Genomic DNA, 16,430 nt, shown 5'->3' with positions numbered 1-16,430 from the left:
AATTAAATTAAATAGATTGTACCGCTTTTTGTTGGAAAAATATCTTCCTCTATCGCCTCAACAATGAGATTTATCTCCTCATATAAAAAACAGGTTCAAAATAATAAATCATGGCTCAAAAGGTGGTTTTATTGAAGAGAATATATAAAACAGCAGATCTGCAATGGTGTATAGATGTTACAGAAGTCACCGTTACAGTTGGTGTTGCAATACTGAAGATATACGTTACTAATCAACTGTTACAGGATCAGAAATTTAAGACCCTAGAATACGACTGTCCTGCACAGCTTAATGTTCTTCAGCTGTTAAACAACGACACTGTTCTACGACTGTTTCCCGTGCGTCAATGTTCTTCGCGTTCTTCCTCTTCAGCAGCATCAGCAGCAGAAACAGAGTTTGGTAAAGCTCTGATTTCTTCTTCTCTAGCTCTCCTTAGGTCCCCAAACTCTCGACACCCCTTCTATATGACCCAAACCATCTATTTATATCAAAATTACCGATTAAATCTCTCCCAAATCTTCCAAAATCTCTTTCCTTCTATTCACGGCCAAGTTGCGGCAATTTCTTGTTTTAGAATTTTTACGCGTTTATGAGCTTTGCTTTTTATTCTAAACTCTTCCTTAGATAGATACAAATCTTTGGGAAGGTTTACAACACTTTAATCTCTCTAAAATTCCCTAAAACAGGTCACACACGTGACTTTCCATATTTTCTTTTGTGATAAAAATCCGTCGATTGAGCCCAGTCTAATCGATTTCAACACCCATACCAGATTCCTAGACCCATAAGGAGTCTATCCTATGAAAATCAGAGGTTTAATCGACCTCAAACTCCTCCAAATCAGGAACCCTAAAATCTGTTCTTCACTGCACCTATTTTTCCGCCAAAACCTTGTTTTTGAAATGTTGAACATGGTTGCCCCTTATCCAGGGTAGGGGTGCGATTAGCAGCTTCCTGGAAATGGGATGCCCCTTAGTAATTATGTTACCCCTTATCCAAAGTGAGGGTCCGAATAGCAAATGTCCTCCGGGTGCTTTCCGACAACTTTTCGAGCCAATTTTTTTCAAAAATTTTTATTGACCAAAAATACCTACAAATAAATAAAACACCATAATAAGTACAAAAATTAGCCCTAACAATATATATAATCGAGACAAATCGGACACAAAAATGTGTCTATCAAATACCCCCAAACCTATTATTTGCTTGTCCTCGAGAAAAAATAAAATAGAAATAAAATCCTAACTCACTGTCGCAGGCATCGTAGATAGAATTTAGCGTATGCTATAAGCCTTTAAACCCCTAGGTGTCCCTAGTGGCGGAGTGTTGTCTCCGGAGGGCTTACCAGAGGTATACCCACAAAACCTTTATAATCCAGACCCTAGCTATCTACACAGAACCTTGGAAGGAACTAAAGAATCTCCTTGGTTGGCATACTTATTGACTACAGGAGGAAGTACCCTGATGCGAAATTCCAATTGTTGTACACGAGTTTGCACTCAAGCATACTAAAATTCATATATAAGTGACAGAGCTCTACTCAGATAGTTGCACTATGGACATCAATATCCGGAGTCGAAACTAATCACATGGATAGATCAAGAAGATGGGTATAGAGAAAAACATAGATGGTTTTGATGCTTACTAGGTGAACGGTGTTTCTCATATCTGTCTGAAGGCCTCCGCCAAAATGAACCTATCCTAATGGATTGAGATACCGGTCTGACTAATATCAACACACTGGCATATACAAGGGTACCAGTGGTCGATAATCCTAACTCTAGGTCAACACAACTGGCATATACAAGGGTTCCAGTGGTCGACTTTATTGAATTTATTCCAGTTGGTCTCATGGTCTGGTCTCTTTTTCTTTTCTTTTTTTTTTTCTTTTTTTTTTTGTATCTCAATCACTCTAATTCACCCTAGCATTGGTAACAACTTGAATCGTAAGCCCCACCTAATCACTTAGAGAAACATAGTTTAAAAACAAAACAAAATAAAAACAGAAGTGAAAAGGACTCAACGAGATATGGTGAAACTATCATGTTATTTCTAACACCTGAGCTTTGTGCTTTTATGAATAGACCATTTAGATGTTGCCATCTAGTCAGACTGGTTCCTCAACTCCTACAACCAAAATGCTTCCATCCACTTAGATTGGTTAGTGCCATCCTTAATAGGGATAAATTTCTAGGCTCTGGAGTTTATTTATTGCAACGAAAAGGTAACAAAGAGTTCTACCCCACTCCCAAACTTAAATCTAACATTGTCCTCAATGTTTCTAATTAAAGAAAAATACCAAAATATATAAGTAATATGAGGAAATAGTAAAGAGAGAATTCGGAAAGATAGTACCTGGGTGAAGTGTAACCAAAAACCTACAAAAATATTATACAACATACAAAATCGCCTCGATGGTCAATCAAGGTAAACAGGGTCCTACAGAGGGACCTCCTCAACATCACCTGTAGGAAAAGGCTCTAAAAGGGGCTTCAATCGCTGACCGTTAACCTTCGAAGAACTACTACCATCTGGTGTCTCAATCTCAACAGCGCCATGAGGAAAAACAGTGCGGACCACAAAAGGACCGGTCCACCGAGAGCGCATTTTCCCGAGGAATAGATGCAAACGAGTTTCATACAGAAGAACTTTTTGACCTGGAGAAAATGACTTTTGTAAAATATTCCTATCATGCACAAGTTTCATTTTGTTCTTATACTCCTTAGCACTATCGTATGCATCTCTACGAATCTCGTCCAACTCATTGAGCTGGAGCTTTCTTTGAGCTCCTTCCTTGTGAAGTGAAAATTTTAAGTTCTTAATAGCCCAATAGTCTAGATGCTCTAAATCAATGGGCAGGTGACATGCCTTGCCAAACACTAAACGATAAGGTGACATTCCAATTGGTGTCTTAAACGCAGTACGGTAATCCCATAAGGCATCAGTAAGCCTCGACGACCAGTCTTTCCTATTTGGATTAACTGTTTTCTCTAGAATACGTTTAATTTCCCTATTGGAAACCTCTACCTGACCACTAGTCTGAGGGTGATATGGGGTTGCTACTTTATGGGTAATACCGTATTGTTTCATTAAAAGAGCAGACGGTCAATTACAAAAGTGTGAACCTCCATCACTAATTATAGCTCGCGGCATACCAAAACGTGTAAGTATATTCTCTTTCAAAAACTGGACTACGACCTTGTGGTCATTCGTTTTACACGGAACCGCCTCAACCAACTTAGACACATAGTCTACAGCGACAAGTATGTAAAGATAACCAAACGAAATAGGAAATGGACCCATAAAATCAATGCCCCACACATCAAAGACCTCAATCACTAAAATAGGGTTCAAAGGCATCATATTTCTACGGGAAATGGTTCCTAACTTCTGGCAATGCTCACAATAAACACAATGACTATGGGAATCTTTAACCAACGAAGGCCAGTAAAATCCACACTGCAAAATCTTAGAAGCAGTCTTCTTAGCACTAAAATGACCCCCACATGCATGTTCATGACAAAAGGAGATAATAATAGACTGGTCACTCTAAGATACACATCTCCTAATAATCTGGTCCGGATAATACTTAAACAGATAAGGATCGTCCCAAAAGAAATGCTTGACCTCGGCTAAAAACCTAGAACGATCTTGCTTACCCCAGTGTTGAGGGGTTCCACCAGTAACAAGATAATTCACTATATTTCCATACCAAGGTGATCGGGAAACGGAGAACAATTGTTCATCAGGAAAGCTATCCCTTATAGGAAAGGAATCACTAGGGGAACTAACAACTAGCCTAGACAAGTGGTCTGCTACTACATTTTATGCACCCTTTTTGTCTCTAATGTCTGGGGAAAATTCCTGTAACAATAGGATCCATCTAATCAATCTAGGTTTGGTATCCTTCATAGATAAAAGGTATTTCAAAGCAGCATGATCTGTATAGATTATGATCTTAGAACCTAATAGGTAGGACCTAAACTTATCCAAGGAAAAAACTATGACTAAAAGTTCCTTCTCGGTAGTTGTGTAGTTCATTTGGGCATCAGTCAGAGTTTTGCTAGCATAATAAATCACATGAAGTAATTTGTTTTCTCGTTGTCCTAAAACGACGCCTATAGCATAATCTAAAGAATCACACATAATCTCAAAGGGTAGGTTCCAGTTAGGTTCCTGGACTATCGGGGCAGTAGTGAGTAAAGTCTTAAGCTTCTCAAAAGCCTCTAAACAAGCATCATCAAAGACAAACTTAACATCTTTAGCAAGCAAATTGCAAAGAGGTCTAGAAATCAAGCTAAAATCCTTAATGAATCGACGGTAAAAACCTGCATGCCCTAGGAATGACCTAATATCTTTTACGGTTTTTGGGACCTGTAAAGTCTTAATAAGGTCAAATTTGGCTTTGTCCACCTCTATACCCTTTGAAGAGACGATGTGCCCTAACACAATTTCTGATTTAACCATGAAATGGCAGTTTTCCCAATTAAGCACTAAATTTTTTTCTTTATACCTAGTCAACACTAATGTCAAATGATGCAAGCACTCATCGAAAGATGAACCAAACACTGAAAAATCATCCATAAAGACCTCTAAAAACCGTTCTACCATGTCAGAAAATATGCTCATCATGCAACGCTGAAAAGTTGCAGGGGCATTACATAGCCCGAAAGGCATGCGTCTATACGCAAAGGTACCAAAGGGACATGTAAAAGTGGTTTTCTCTTGGTCTTCTAGGGAAATGACGATCTGATTATAACCGGAGTAGCCATCTAAGAAGCAATAGTGACTATGTCCAGCTAATCGCTCTAGCATTTGGTCGATAAAAGGAAGGGGAAAGTGATCCTTCCTTGTGACCTTGTTCAATTTCCTATAGTCAATACACACACGCCATCCCGTGGTCACTCGGGTTGGGATTAATTCATTATTATCATTCTGGACTACAGTGATACCTGGTTTCTTGGGGACAACCTGAACAGGGCTGACCCACTTACTGTCTGAAATTGGGTAAATAATACCCGCATCTAACAACTTAAGCACCTCTTTTCGAACTACCTCTTTCATGTTTGGGTTCAGTCGAAGTTGCATCTCCCTAGAAGGTTTGGAGTCTTCCTCTAAATAAATCTGATGCATACACACAGTAGGACTTATACTCTTAATGTCTACTATAGTCCACCCTAAAGCTTCCTTATTGTCTTGAAGTACATTTACTAGCCTACTTTCCTGATCACTATCCAAATCGGAAGCTACAATCACAGGTAAAGTCTCAGATGGGCCTAAAAACACATACTTTAGAGTATCGGGTAGTGGTTTAAGGTCCAACTTTGGGGGCTCTTATAAAGAAGGAATTAGGGTAGTCTCAGAAACTGGTAACGGTTCGAACCTAGCTTTCCATCTATCAGTGTCTAACACAGGCGTAGAATCTAATAAAGCATTCACCTGTTCAATGGTGCTATCTTCGTCAAAATCTAAACCAAAATGGGATAGACAACTTTCTAATGGGTCTTCAGACAAGATGTTTGGTAATGACTCCTGAACTAAGGCTTCTATCATGTTCACCTCCTCAACACATGCGTCATCTAGCTCATGAGGTTTCTTACTGACATTAAAAATGTTCATCTCCATAGTCATATTACCAAAAGATAAAGTCATCACACCATTTCGACAGTTAATGATAACATTAGACGTAGCTAAAAATGGGCGACCTAAAATCACAGGTATCTGGTTCTCTGGGTCAGGGACAGGTTGGGTATCTAGGACCACGAAATCCACTGGATAAATAAACTTGTCGACCTCAATAAGAACATCCTCGATAACACCTCGAGGGATTTTAACATACCTATCAGCTAACTGCAGTGTCATCTGAGTAGGTTTCATTTCACCAAGTCCTAGTTGTAAGTATACATGGAATGGTAGTATGTTCACACTGGCTCCTAAGTCAAGTAAAGCTTTTTCTACCCGGAAGTTACGTATTGTGCAAGCAATGGTAGGAGAACCTGGATATTTGTACTTTGGAGTTGTGGTGTTCTGAATGATTGAACTTACGTGACTAGCTAAAAAGGCTTTCTTATGGACGCTAAGTTTTCGCTTTCGGGTACACATATCCTTAAGGAACTTGGCATAAGCAGGAATTTGCCTAATTGCATCTAATAAGGGAAGGTTTATGGTAACTAACTTAAAAACCTCCACTATGTCATTAAAGTTCGATTCCTTCTTTGTTGGTACTAATAGCTGGGGAAATGGGGCTCTAGGAATAAAATCAGACCATTCAGGAACCGAATTCAAATCATCAGAAACTTTATCAGTCTCTTCATCTACTGGTCCTGAGAGGTGAGATCCTGAGGGATGAACTATAGTATGTTCACTATCGGGCATGGTTACCTTATTGTCTAAACTCTACCACTTCTAAGGGTTCTAACAACATTCAATTGATTCGATGGTTTTGCACCTAATTCATGAACTCCTCTAGGGTTGGGTTGTGTTTGACTAAGAAACTTACCCTTTTCTCTCAAAGAATCACTTATCAGACCAACCTGGGTTTTAACTCGGAAATAGCCTGACTATTTTCTTGTCCTATCCTGTTACTAGCTTGTAGACTCTGTTCTACGGATAACTGAAATTTTGCAGTTTGCAGAGTTAACAAGGCGAGAGATTCCTCTAAACTTAGGATTTTCTTATCTGACTAATTATGAAACTGAGCTAGTCCTAAAGGATTCTTAGTATAGCCAAAACCTGGGGGAGCATTAGAATTACTAAACTGACCTTGACTTTGGCCCTTAGACCACGAAAGGTTCGGATGGTTTCTCCAACCAGGATTATAGGTTTCTGAATATGGGTCAATCTTTTGACGGTTACAAATCTAGTGTTATTATAAATAGCATTGGCCTGCTCTTCAATATTCTGGCCTTCCCAAAAAGGCTCCACTCTACCACTAGTCTGGCCCACTTCTAAGGCTTCTAACCTTTTTGCTATAGCAGCAATTTTGGCATCTGATTCATAGCCTCCTTCTACCCTATTAACGTTTCCTCTACTTAAAAGAATTTTTTTCTGGGGTGCCCTACTATTTTCCCATTGCTGGGTTTTTTCGGCGATTTCATTAAAAAATTCCATCGTCGCATCAACAGTTTGGTTTTCAAATCCACCAGTGCATTGAGACTCAACCATGGTCGTTGTGGAATAATCTAAACCCTCATAAAGGATCTGAACTAGCCTAACCTTTTCTAAACCATGATGAGGACACTGGGATAATAAATCATTGAACCTTTCCAAATACCTATATAAAGATTCTCCCCCTTGTTGTGAAAATGTGCATATTTGCGTCCTAATTGACGATGTTTTGTGCCTAGGGAAAAACTTATTGAAAAAGGCAGATGTAAGTTGTTCATATGTCTCAATTGACTCGGAGTCCAAACTATACAGCCACGACTTGGCCTCATCTTTCAGGGAAAATGGGAATAACCTAAGTTTCAAAGCATCATCATCCAAGCCTCTAATTCTTAGAGTACTACAAATTTCCTCAAAATCCCTAACATGGTAATAAGGGTTTTCATTTTCTTTCCCTAAAAAGATTGGGAGCATCTGTAAGGTCCCAGGTTTCAGTTCATAGGGTGTCTCTGTTTCAGCTAACTTAATACACGAAAGACGAGTAGTCCTAGTTGGGTTCAACAAAGCTTTCAAAGTTGCCATTTCTGGCGCTATCAGAGTAACAGGGATTCTCTCCTCAGTCAAAGGACGTTCAAAAACAGACCCTTCAAAAGTCGGACTTTCTAGATTAAGGTAATCGAGACGCTTCGAACTACTAGGTTTCTCTTTAAAAAATCTACCTAGTGCGTCTCTTTTACGTTCAGGAATACAATAGAATTTTCTAAATTGGAAGGGTAAGCAGACACAGATCAAGGCCGACTCAACCAAATCAAACCTATTGATTTCTAGCAAATAAAAAGCATGATGGATCCACTTAGATTGTTTCTAGACCAGCTTCTAATCCTTCGAACGGGAATTCGTTATAATTTAAGCAAACCCTTCTGGAATGAACCGAGTTAACGTAAGTTGAATAGAGGCGAGGGAAGCTCGGTGGAGCTTTGATACCCAAGGCCTCACCGGTATTACAAGGCGGCGCAGTCACGCATTCAACTTACATAAATTGTCAAGAACTTCGAAGTATGCTTAAAAGAGTAACCAATATTTTTCGAATGACTTTCCTATTAAGATCGTTATCCTATCGGTCTCGTTCTAGTCAAAATTTACCTGGAAAAAGATACAGACAAGAGTTGTACAATAAGACTTTCTGACCAGGTGTGAAAGACTTGCGCAGAATGCGCTTGTCATGAAACACTTTCATTCTGTTTTTGTACAGCTTAGCACTATCATAAGCATCATTTCTCAACACTTACAATTCATTGAGCTGAAGTTTCTGTTGAGTATCTGCCTTATCAAGAGAAAACTTAAGTTTCTTAACAGCCCAATATGCTCGATGTTCTAGTTCAATAGGTAAATGACAAGGCTTGCCATACACAAGTCTGTAAGGAGACATGCCAATAGGAGTTTTATATGATGTTCTATAGGTCCATAAAGCATCATTCAATCTTAAAGACCAATATTTTCTAGATGGGTTAACGGTCTTTTCAAGAATATGTTTAATCTCCCTATTAAAAACCTCTACTTGGCCACTGATCTGTGGATGGTATGGGGTTTCGAATTTATGAGTTATGCCATACTTGCGTACTAATGACTCAAAATATTTATTGCATAAATATGAACCATCATCGCTGATTATAGATCTAGGTGTGCCAAAACGAGAAAATATATTTTCCTTTAAGAACGAAAGTACCACTTTGTGGTCATTTGTTTTAGTCGCAATTGCTTCTACCCACTTAGAAACATAATCAACAGCAATAAGGATGTATAGCTTACCTTCAGAATTAGGAAACATGCCCATGAAATCAATTCCCCACACATCAAATAGTTCAACAATCAAGATAGGGTGCAAAGGCATCATGTTTCTCTTTGAAATACTTCCGAGTTTCTGACAACGTTCACAAGAAATGCAATAAGCATGATAGTCTTTGAAGAACGATGGCCAATAAAACCTACTCTGCAAGAGTTTTGCAGCAGTCTTCTTGGCACTGAAATGGCCTCCACATGCTTGGTCATGACAAAAAGATATCACATCTTTTTATTCACTATTGGGGCACATTTCCTAATGATTTGGTCCGGGCAATACTTAAACAGGTACGGGTCATCCCAGAAGAAGTGTTTAACTTTATCCAAGAACTTAGAAAGGTCTTGTCTAGACCAGTGCAAAGGCATTCTTCCCGTGGCCAGATAGTTAACAATATCGGCAAACCAAGGAAATTCAGACACAAGCATTAATTGTTCATCAGAAAATGACTCTCTTGTAAGCAATGACTCATCAATAGACTCAACAGTTAACCTAGACATGTGATCAACAACCACATTTTCAGAATCTTTCTTATCTCGAATTTCGAGATCGAATTCCTGCAACAACAGAATCTATCGGATAAGACGAGCTTTAGCATCCTTCTTGGAAAGAAGGAATTTTAGAGCAGCATGATCAGTGTAAATGATGAACTTAGACCCTACCAAGTATGACCTAAAATTATCTAATGCAAAAACGACAACAAAAATTCCTTCTCAGTAGTTGAGTAGTTAAGCTGAGCATCATTAAGAGTTTTGCTAGCATAGTATATCACATATGGAAGTCTATCGACGCGCTGTCCTAAAACAGCACCAACAGCAAAATCAGACGCGTCACACATGATTTCAAAAGGAAATTTCCAGTCAGGTGGTCGGACTATAGGGGCTGAAGAGTTTTTATTTCTTCCCATGCACGCACACAAGCATCATAAAATAAAAAAGAAACATCTTTACCAAGTAGATTACACAGTGATCTTGAGATCTTACTGAAATCTTTAATGAATCTACGGTAGAAACCATCATGGCCTAAAAATGATCTAACCTCCCTCACAGAGCGAGGTTGATTAAAGTGTTGGATAAGGTCGACTTTTGCTCTATCCACTTCTATGCCTTTTTCAGAGATGAATATATCCTAAAACTATGCCTGACTGAACCATGAAATTGCATTTTTCCCAGTTCAGAATTAAGTTCTTTTCTTTACATCTTATCAAGAAAAGTGCAAGATGATGCAAACATTCATCAAACGAAGACCCAAAGACAGAAAAATCATCCATGAATATATAAAGAAACTTATCAACCATATCAGAAAAAATGCTCATCATACAACGTTGAAATGTAATGGGTGCATTACACAACCCAAAAGGCATGCGACGATAAGCAAATGTACCATAAGGACATGTAAATGTAGTCTTTTCCTGATCTTCAGGTGCTATGTGAATTTAGTTGTAACCAGAATAGCCGTCTAAGAAACAGTAATGACTATGTCCAGATAACTTTTCTAACATTTGATCTATGAAAGGTAGAGAGAAGTGATCTTTCCTTGTAATTCAACTTCCTATAGTCAATGCAAACTCGTCACCCTGTGGTGACTCGAGTAGGAACAACTCATCTTTATCATTTTGAACTACAATAATACCTGACTTTTTCGACACAACCTGAATGGGACTAACCCATTTGCTATCTGAAATCAGATATATGATACCCGCATCAAGAAGCTTAAGGATCTCACCCCTAAAAACTTATTTCATGTTGGGATTAAGTCGCCTCTGCATTTCCCTAGATGTTTTAGCATTATCTTGGAGATTTATATGATGCATACAAACTACGAGACTAATACCCTTAATATCTGAGATTCTCCATCATAAGGCTTCTTTGTGCTCTCTAAGTACTTCTAAAAGCTTACTCTCATGTTATCTAAAGCAGACGAAATGATTACAGGAAAAGTATTAGAAGAACCCAAAATTCATATTTAAGAATATCATGCTATGGTTTCAATTCAAGCTTTGGTGGCTCAACAAGAGACGGGACAGACTTGGATTCAGAGACTGGAAGTGGCTCTACTCTAGCTTTCCATTTAGTGGTGTCCATGAGAGGTGCAGATTCAAGCAAGAATTCACTTCACTTATGTACTCATCATAAAACAGATCCAACTTAAAATTATTCAAACAAGCATGCAAAGGATCAACATACATGTTATTAGACAACGAGTCCTGAATTAAACTCTCAATCATGTTAATCTCATGCACATCATCGTCATCAAGATCTAAATGTTGCTGGCTAGCATTAAAAATATTTAACTCCACAGTCAAGTTACCAATGACAAGTTCAACACTCCATTACGACAATTAATAATTGCATTGGACGTCGCCAAGAAGGGATGTCCTAAAATGACAGGAATGTGACAGTCTGGGTTCTGCACAGGCTGAGTATCTAATACAATGAAGTCCACAGGAAAATAGAACTTATAAACCTTAATCAAAACATCTTTTACCACAACACGGGGAATTTTGGCGGATCTGTCCGCCAATTATAGAGTTATTGGTGTTGGTTTTAACTCTCCAAGACCCAACTGCACATATACCGGATATGGAAGTAGGTTCACACTAGACCCTAAGTCTAGTAACGCCTTATTGACCGTATGGTCACCTATCATGCATGAGATTTTTGGACAACCCGGGTCTCTAAACTTAGGTGGATTCTTATTTTGAATGATGGAACTTACCTGTTCAGCACACGTTTGTGCCCGTTAAGCTTTTGCTTTTGTGTGAACAGATCTTTCAGGAACTTAGCTTATGTAGGAATCTGCTGGATTTCTTCGAGAAATGGAATGTTGATGTTAACTCGTTTGAACAATTCCAATATTTCGTGATACTGCGATCCCTTCTTTTGTTGCTCCAACCTTTGAGGGAAAGCAGCTACAGGTACATTCGATGGCATAGAAACATTAACATCAGCAGACTTTTCACTTCTAGGGAGATGCTCAGAGTCATTTTCCACAACTGATGTATCATGCGATGTTTTATGCAATTGTGACTTAGACACAGACTTACTCTTTCCATGCATGCTTACATTGTTGTCAATTACTTTACCACTATGGAGAGTAGTAAAAACATTCACATGATACGACTCATTGCAAGTAGAAGTACTTGCCTGAAATGTACCTTTTGGATTTTGTTGAGGTTTACTTGGAAACTTACCCTTTTCCCTTTCATTAAGGGCATCACAGATCTGACCCATCTTAAGTTCTAGACTATTAAAACGTTGGTCAGTGTTCTTATGAATTTGTAAAATATTTTGGGTCAACAGACCGACACTTTCTTCAATGTTAGAAAAAAATTCCTCAGGAGGGTGTTGTGTGTATAATTGTACCTAGGGGTTTCTAGGATATGAATATCCTTGTGTGTTTCCTGATTCACCCCCTTGTACAGGGCCCTTGGACCATGAAAAGTTAGGGTGGTTCCTCCACCCTGGGTTATATGTCTGAGAATAGGGGTTATTCTCGTTCTTTTGATACAAAACATTGGCCTCTTCCATTCTAGATTCCTGAAATGCATGCATTTGTGGACAACTTTTGACTAGATGGTCTGAACTATTACACATAGCACAAATAGAAACCTCAACTTGGTTACAAGAAGTAGAAGCATTTTATATTTTTCTCCAGTTCTAAAGCCTCAACTCTCCTAGCTAGAGATGCAATTTTTGCATTACCCTCAAAATCAGACTCTATCTTATGAACACTAACCCTGTTGGTCGACTTCTTAGGTTCTCTAAAAGACTCCTATTGCTGATTTTTCTCGGAAACTTCATGCAGAAAGGCCCACGACTCATCGGCACTTTTATCTGTGAACTCATCATTGCACATTGCTTCAACCATGGTTCGAGTGGCAAAATCAAATCCTTCATACAAATTTGTTGAGAGTCTCTACTGTTCGAAACCATGGTGAGGACATTGGAGTAACAAATCATTAAATCACTCTAGATACTTGGACAATATCTCACCATCTTGTTGAACAAAACTATTGACTTGGGAAGAATTTTTTGAAAAATTCTTTCGTAAGTTCATCCCAAGTTCTAATGGACTGAGGTCGCAAAGCATATAGCCAAGATTTGTCTTTCCTTTAAAGAGAAAAGAAATAAACGTAATTTCAGGGACTCTTCTGTCAACTGACTGAATCGCAAAGTCCCACAGATCTCCTCAAAATCTCTCACGTGGTGGCAAGGGTTTTCAGGATCAACCCCTAGAAACACAGGAGCATATGTATTTTGCTCGCCTTTAAGTAAAAATGACCAGCAGTTTCTCGTAGAACAATACAAGAGGGATGGCTAGTCCTCATGGGGTACATGTAATCTTTGAGACTACGGGATTGATTTAACTCTCCACCTATTGTCTCAGGTTGGTCAGGTCTTTCTTCGACAGAAACAGGGATTTCAACTACGTCCTCTCGCTGAATTCTAACTAGACGATTAGTTTGTATCTAAAAGACACAATCATATCCCAGCAAACATACCATTTAACATGTTATAACACCCAGTCAACCAAGCACAACATAATACAAAAACTCAGGGTTTATGTGAATGAGTGTCTAGATTATGCAAGCATACATACAAACATCAAAAGTCCAGAGATTCAAAAATGCACAGTGAAACTACAACTTCAGGGAGCACAGATGTCACTCAAATATCACAGAATTATGTTCATGGATACCATACGTTTCGGGGGTTGGATAATAGAGTATCTAGTTCAGAAAACAAACATGGTATATCATTCACACATTTATCGCAAACAATGAGTTTCGAAAACGATACCTCCGGTACAGAACCGGGTTTAGGCACAATAATCAAGCTTGCTTCGTTCCTTTGTCCTTCTCCTCTTTGGCTTGTACTTCAGTATTGCAGGTACCTGGCAGCTCAAAGAAATTGTCAGTAACCAGAATTGCGCCGTTAAAGCAAACAATATACACACTGATTATGAGTAACTGATAAATGACTCTACAGCATGACGATGATTTTGATTTATACTGATTTGGTAATCAGGACAGTAACGAGACAATCACAACAGAACAGGATAAAGCTAACACAGAATGCAAAGAGTTACATAAAAATTTTTAAAAAAAAACAAAGATGAAATGTGAAACAACTATTTGAACTGATATTTTACAGGGTGATGAAAACTTTTAAACTAGCAGTCTAACTAACATACTAGATAATTACACTACTTATACAGATGCTTACCTACAGACACAGATTACGGATTCTCCTAAGCAAAATTTAAGTTATGCTATCCCTGTACTACGGAAGAACTTTCACAAAGAAATAACAGCTTCGCAACACCTAACACTACTCAGGAATTAGATAGCATAATGGAGAATTTCAGCAATTTCAGAATGGTACCACAATGCAGGTGAGATAATGACAACTCAGGCTTGCAGATTCAATGTTCAAGACAGGTAACTGAATTTTAAATTGTGACGAAACGTAATACTGAGTAAGGCAACGGGTATTAACAAGCTAACAGTAAACAACAAAAACTATAGATAAAACTGACTCAACTTAGAGAAACGATATATTACAGGATAATGAAGTAATTAACCTAATTGAAAGAAAATCAAAATCTACAGCTAACACTACAAATCTGAACAGAAGAATTGCACAGCTAACACTAACAGTGGCATAAAAACTGAAAAATATAAACACATATACACATAGCTAAACTAAAAACCAATAAAGTGAAGATAAAGAATCAACCACACCGGTACCGAGTCCCCAGCAGCGGCGCCAATAACTTGGTAAGCTAAGAAAATATACCTACAATTATATTAAAACGCAAGCGCACACTATCAACAATGTAAACAAGAAAAATACGGGTTGAACCCACAGAGACTAGCATAATGGGAAATTGAATTCAAAGCGTTACTTTACTAATTCAAATCAAATAGTTTGTCGAAACGACTAAATATTGGCAAAGATCAAACTAGAAAAGTAAAATGGAAATATGGATGCAAGGAGAGTCAAGAAAAAGGCACTAAGGAAGTTAATGGTATGGTACTAGTGCAATTGATTTTGCCACTCAAACTATACTAGACACTCAGCAATGAAGTTGTTCTTTTCCCATATAATGAATCAGCTATGGAGATACGAGTCTTTCGCTTCATCAAAGGGATATCAACACATAAGATTCAAAATCAACTAAGGTATTAATCCCTAGTATTAGTTGTCTTGTTACAGCACAACTAATCACAAATTAATGAAATCAAGTTAACATGAGTTGATGCAACATTATACGATAGTTCTAACGACCTAGGATGCGAGACATACAAGGTGATAGTCATATAATGCAACACAAAGATTGAACCTATCTTTATTCAATGTAACACAATAAGAACAACATTATAGATATAAGTGATTAGAAATAGTTCAAGGGTTTCATCTCAACCATAGCTAAGTAATTAGAACATATTGCAAACAGGTGATAAATGATATTCAAATAATAAGTAAACCCATTATAGCTTCTAAACCCAATTGATTTATCCCTGATTTCTTAAGAACATTCAGAACAAAAGAGAGCTAATTAGAGTATTTTCAGACCTCTCTTACTCACTTACTTCCTACCTCATTACACAACATAACCCCCCTTTTTATACAGTTCCAGCACCCCCTTTTCAGCCTTGTACAAACAACATAATAAAATATAAAACTTAGGGGTTTGATGTCTCTAACTCACCATTGAATAAGAATTGAAAGTACACATCCACCTTACAACGCCACCTAAATTTATCTCCATGTCTTCAAAAATTGTTTCAGATTTCACATCAAGCTGCTAACAATGGAGGGAAGGTGATGAAGTTGACAAGTTTTGTAAAGAGAATCATTCATCATTTCTTTTTACGGACTAAGACAAACTATTGTCATCAATTGCTTGTTGTTGTTGTTGATGTTTGCAGAGTAATTTAATTAACGTCTTTTCCTTTCTCTTGTGCTCTGACTAAGCCACCCTATCTATTTTCTAGGTTAATGATGGTACATATGATTGACATTTGATGGAAAAATAGGTTTTGAAAAAGAAAATTTGGGTGAAACAGGTTTAGGGTTTGGGAGTCTATTGTCGGTAATTGTAAGGAAGTTGGGAAAGTGATTTCAGTTGAGGGGATGGGATTGAAAATATCAGAGATATGACATGCCGCTGGAGATGGGGGGACAAACAAAAGATGGGTGATTGAAATTTTGGGGAAGAAGAACACAGTAGCAAAGAGACTTTGTTTCTTATGTACGAGATCGGGTTTGGGAAAGGTAATAAAATGGATATTCAGGTGTGAAGCATGAAGACCTTGTTTTGGTATTCAAGATGGACCTTGGGCTTGATTTCCTTTCTGTGTATTTGAGTTTTGAACTTTGGCCCACTGATTTATTTCTTCTTTTTGAAATTCTTGTTCATTACTGTTTCCATTCACTTCATATATCTGTTCGCACCCCGACTGCCTTCTCCATTATATCTG

The 16,430-nt window shown here is 38.1% G+C and overlaps 1 long non-coding RNA gene and 1 pseudogene across 1 annotated transcript; one reads left to right on the top strand and one right to left on the bottom strand.

Annotated features, from left to right (window-relative positions):
- Nucleotides 1–1,049: 1,049 nt before the first annotated feature.
- On the bottom strand, nt 1,050–16,131 carry LOC113286332. The gene is made up of 4 exons (XR_003329231.1): nt 15,659–16,131; nt 14,683–14,742; nt 13,744–13,837; nt 1,050–1,090 (listed from the first exon to the last, which is right to left on the bottom strand). It is a non-coding gene; the product is annotated as an uncharacterized LOC113286332 (long non-coding RNA).
- Nucleotides 7,223–7,322, top strand: LOC113292185 (annotated as a pseudogene).
- Nucleotides 16,132–16,430: the final 299 nt, after the last annotated feature.

This window comes from Papaver somniferum, chromosome 6, assembly GCF_003573695.1.
Source record: "Papaver somniferum cultivar HN1 chromosome 6, ASM357369v1, whole genome shotgun sequence".
Classification (NCBI taxonomy): Eukaryota; Viridiplantae; Streptophyta; class Magnoliopsida; order Ranunculales; family Papaveraceae; genus Papaver; species Papaver somniferum.
This window is presented reverse-complemented; position numbering and strand designations above follow the sequence as displayed.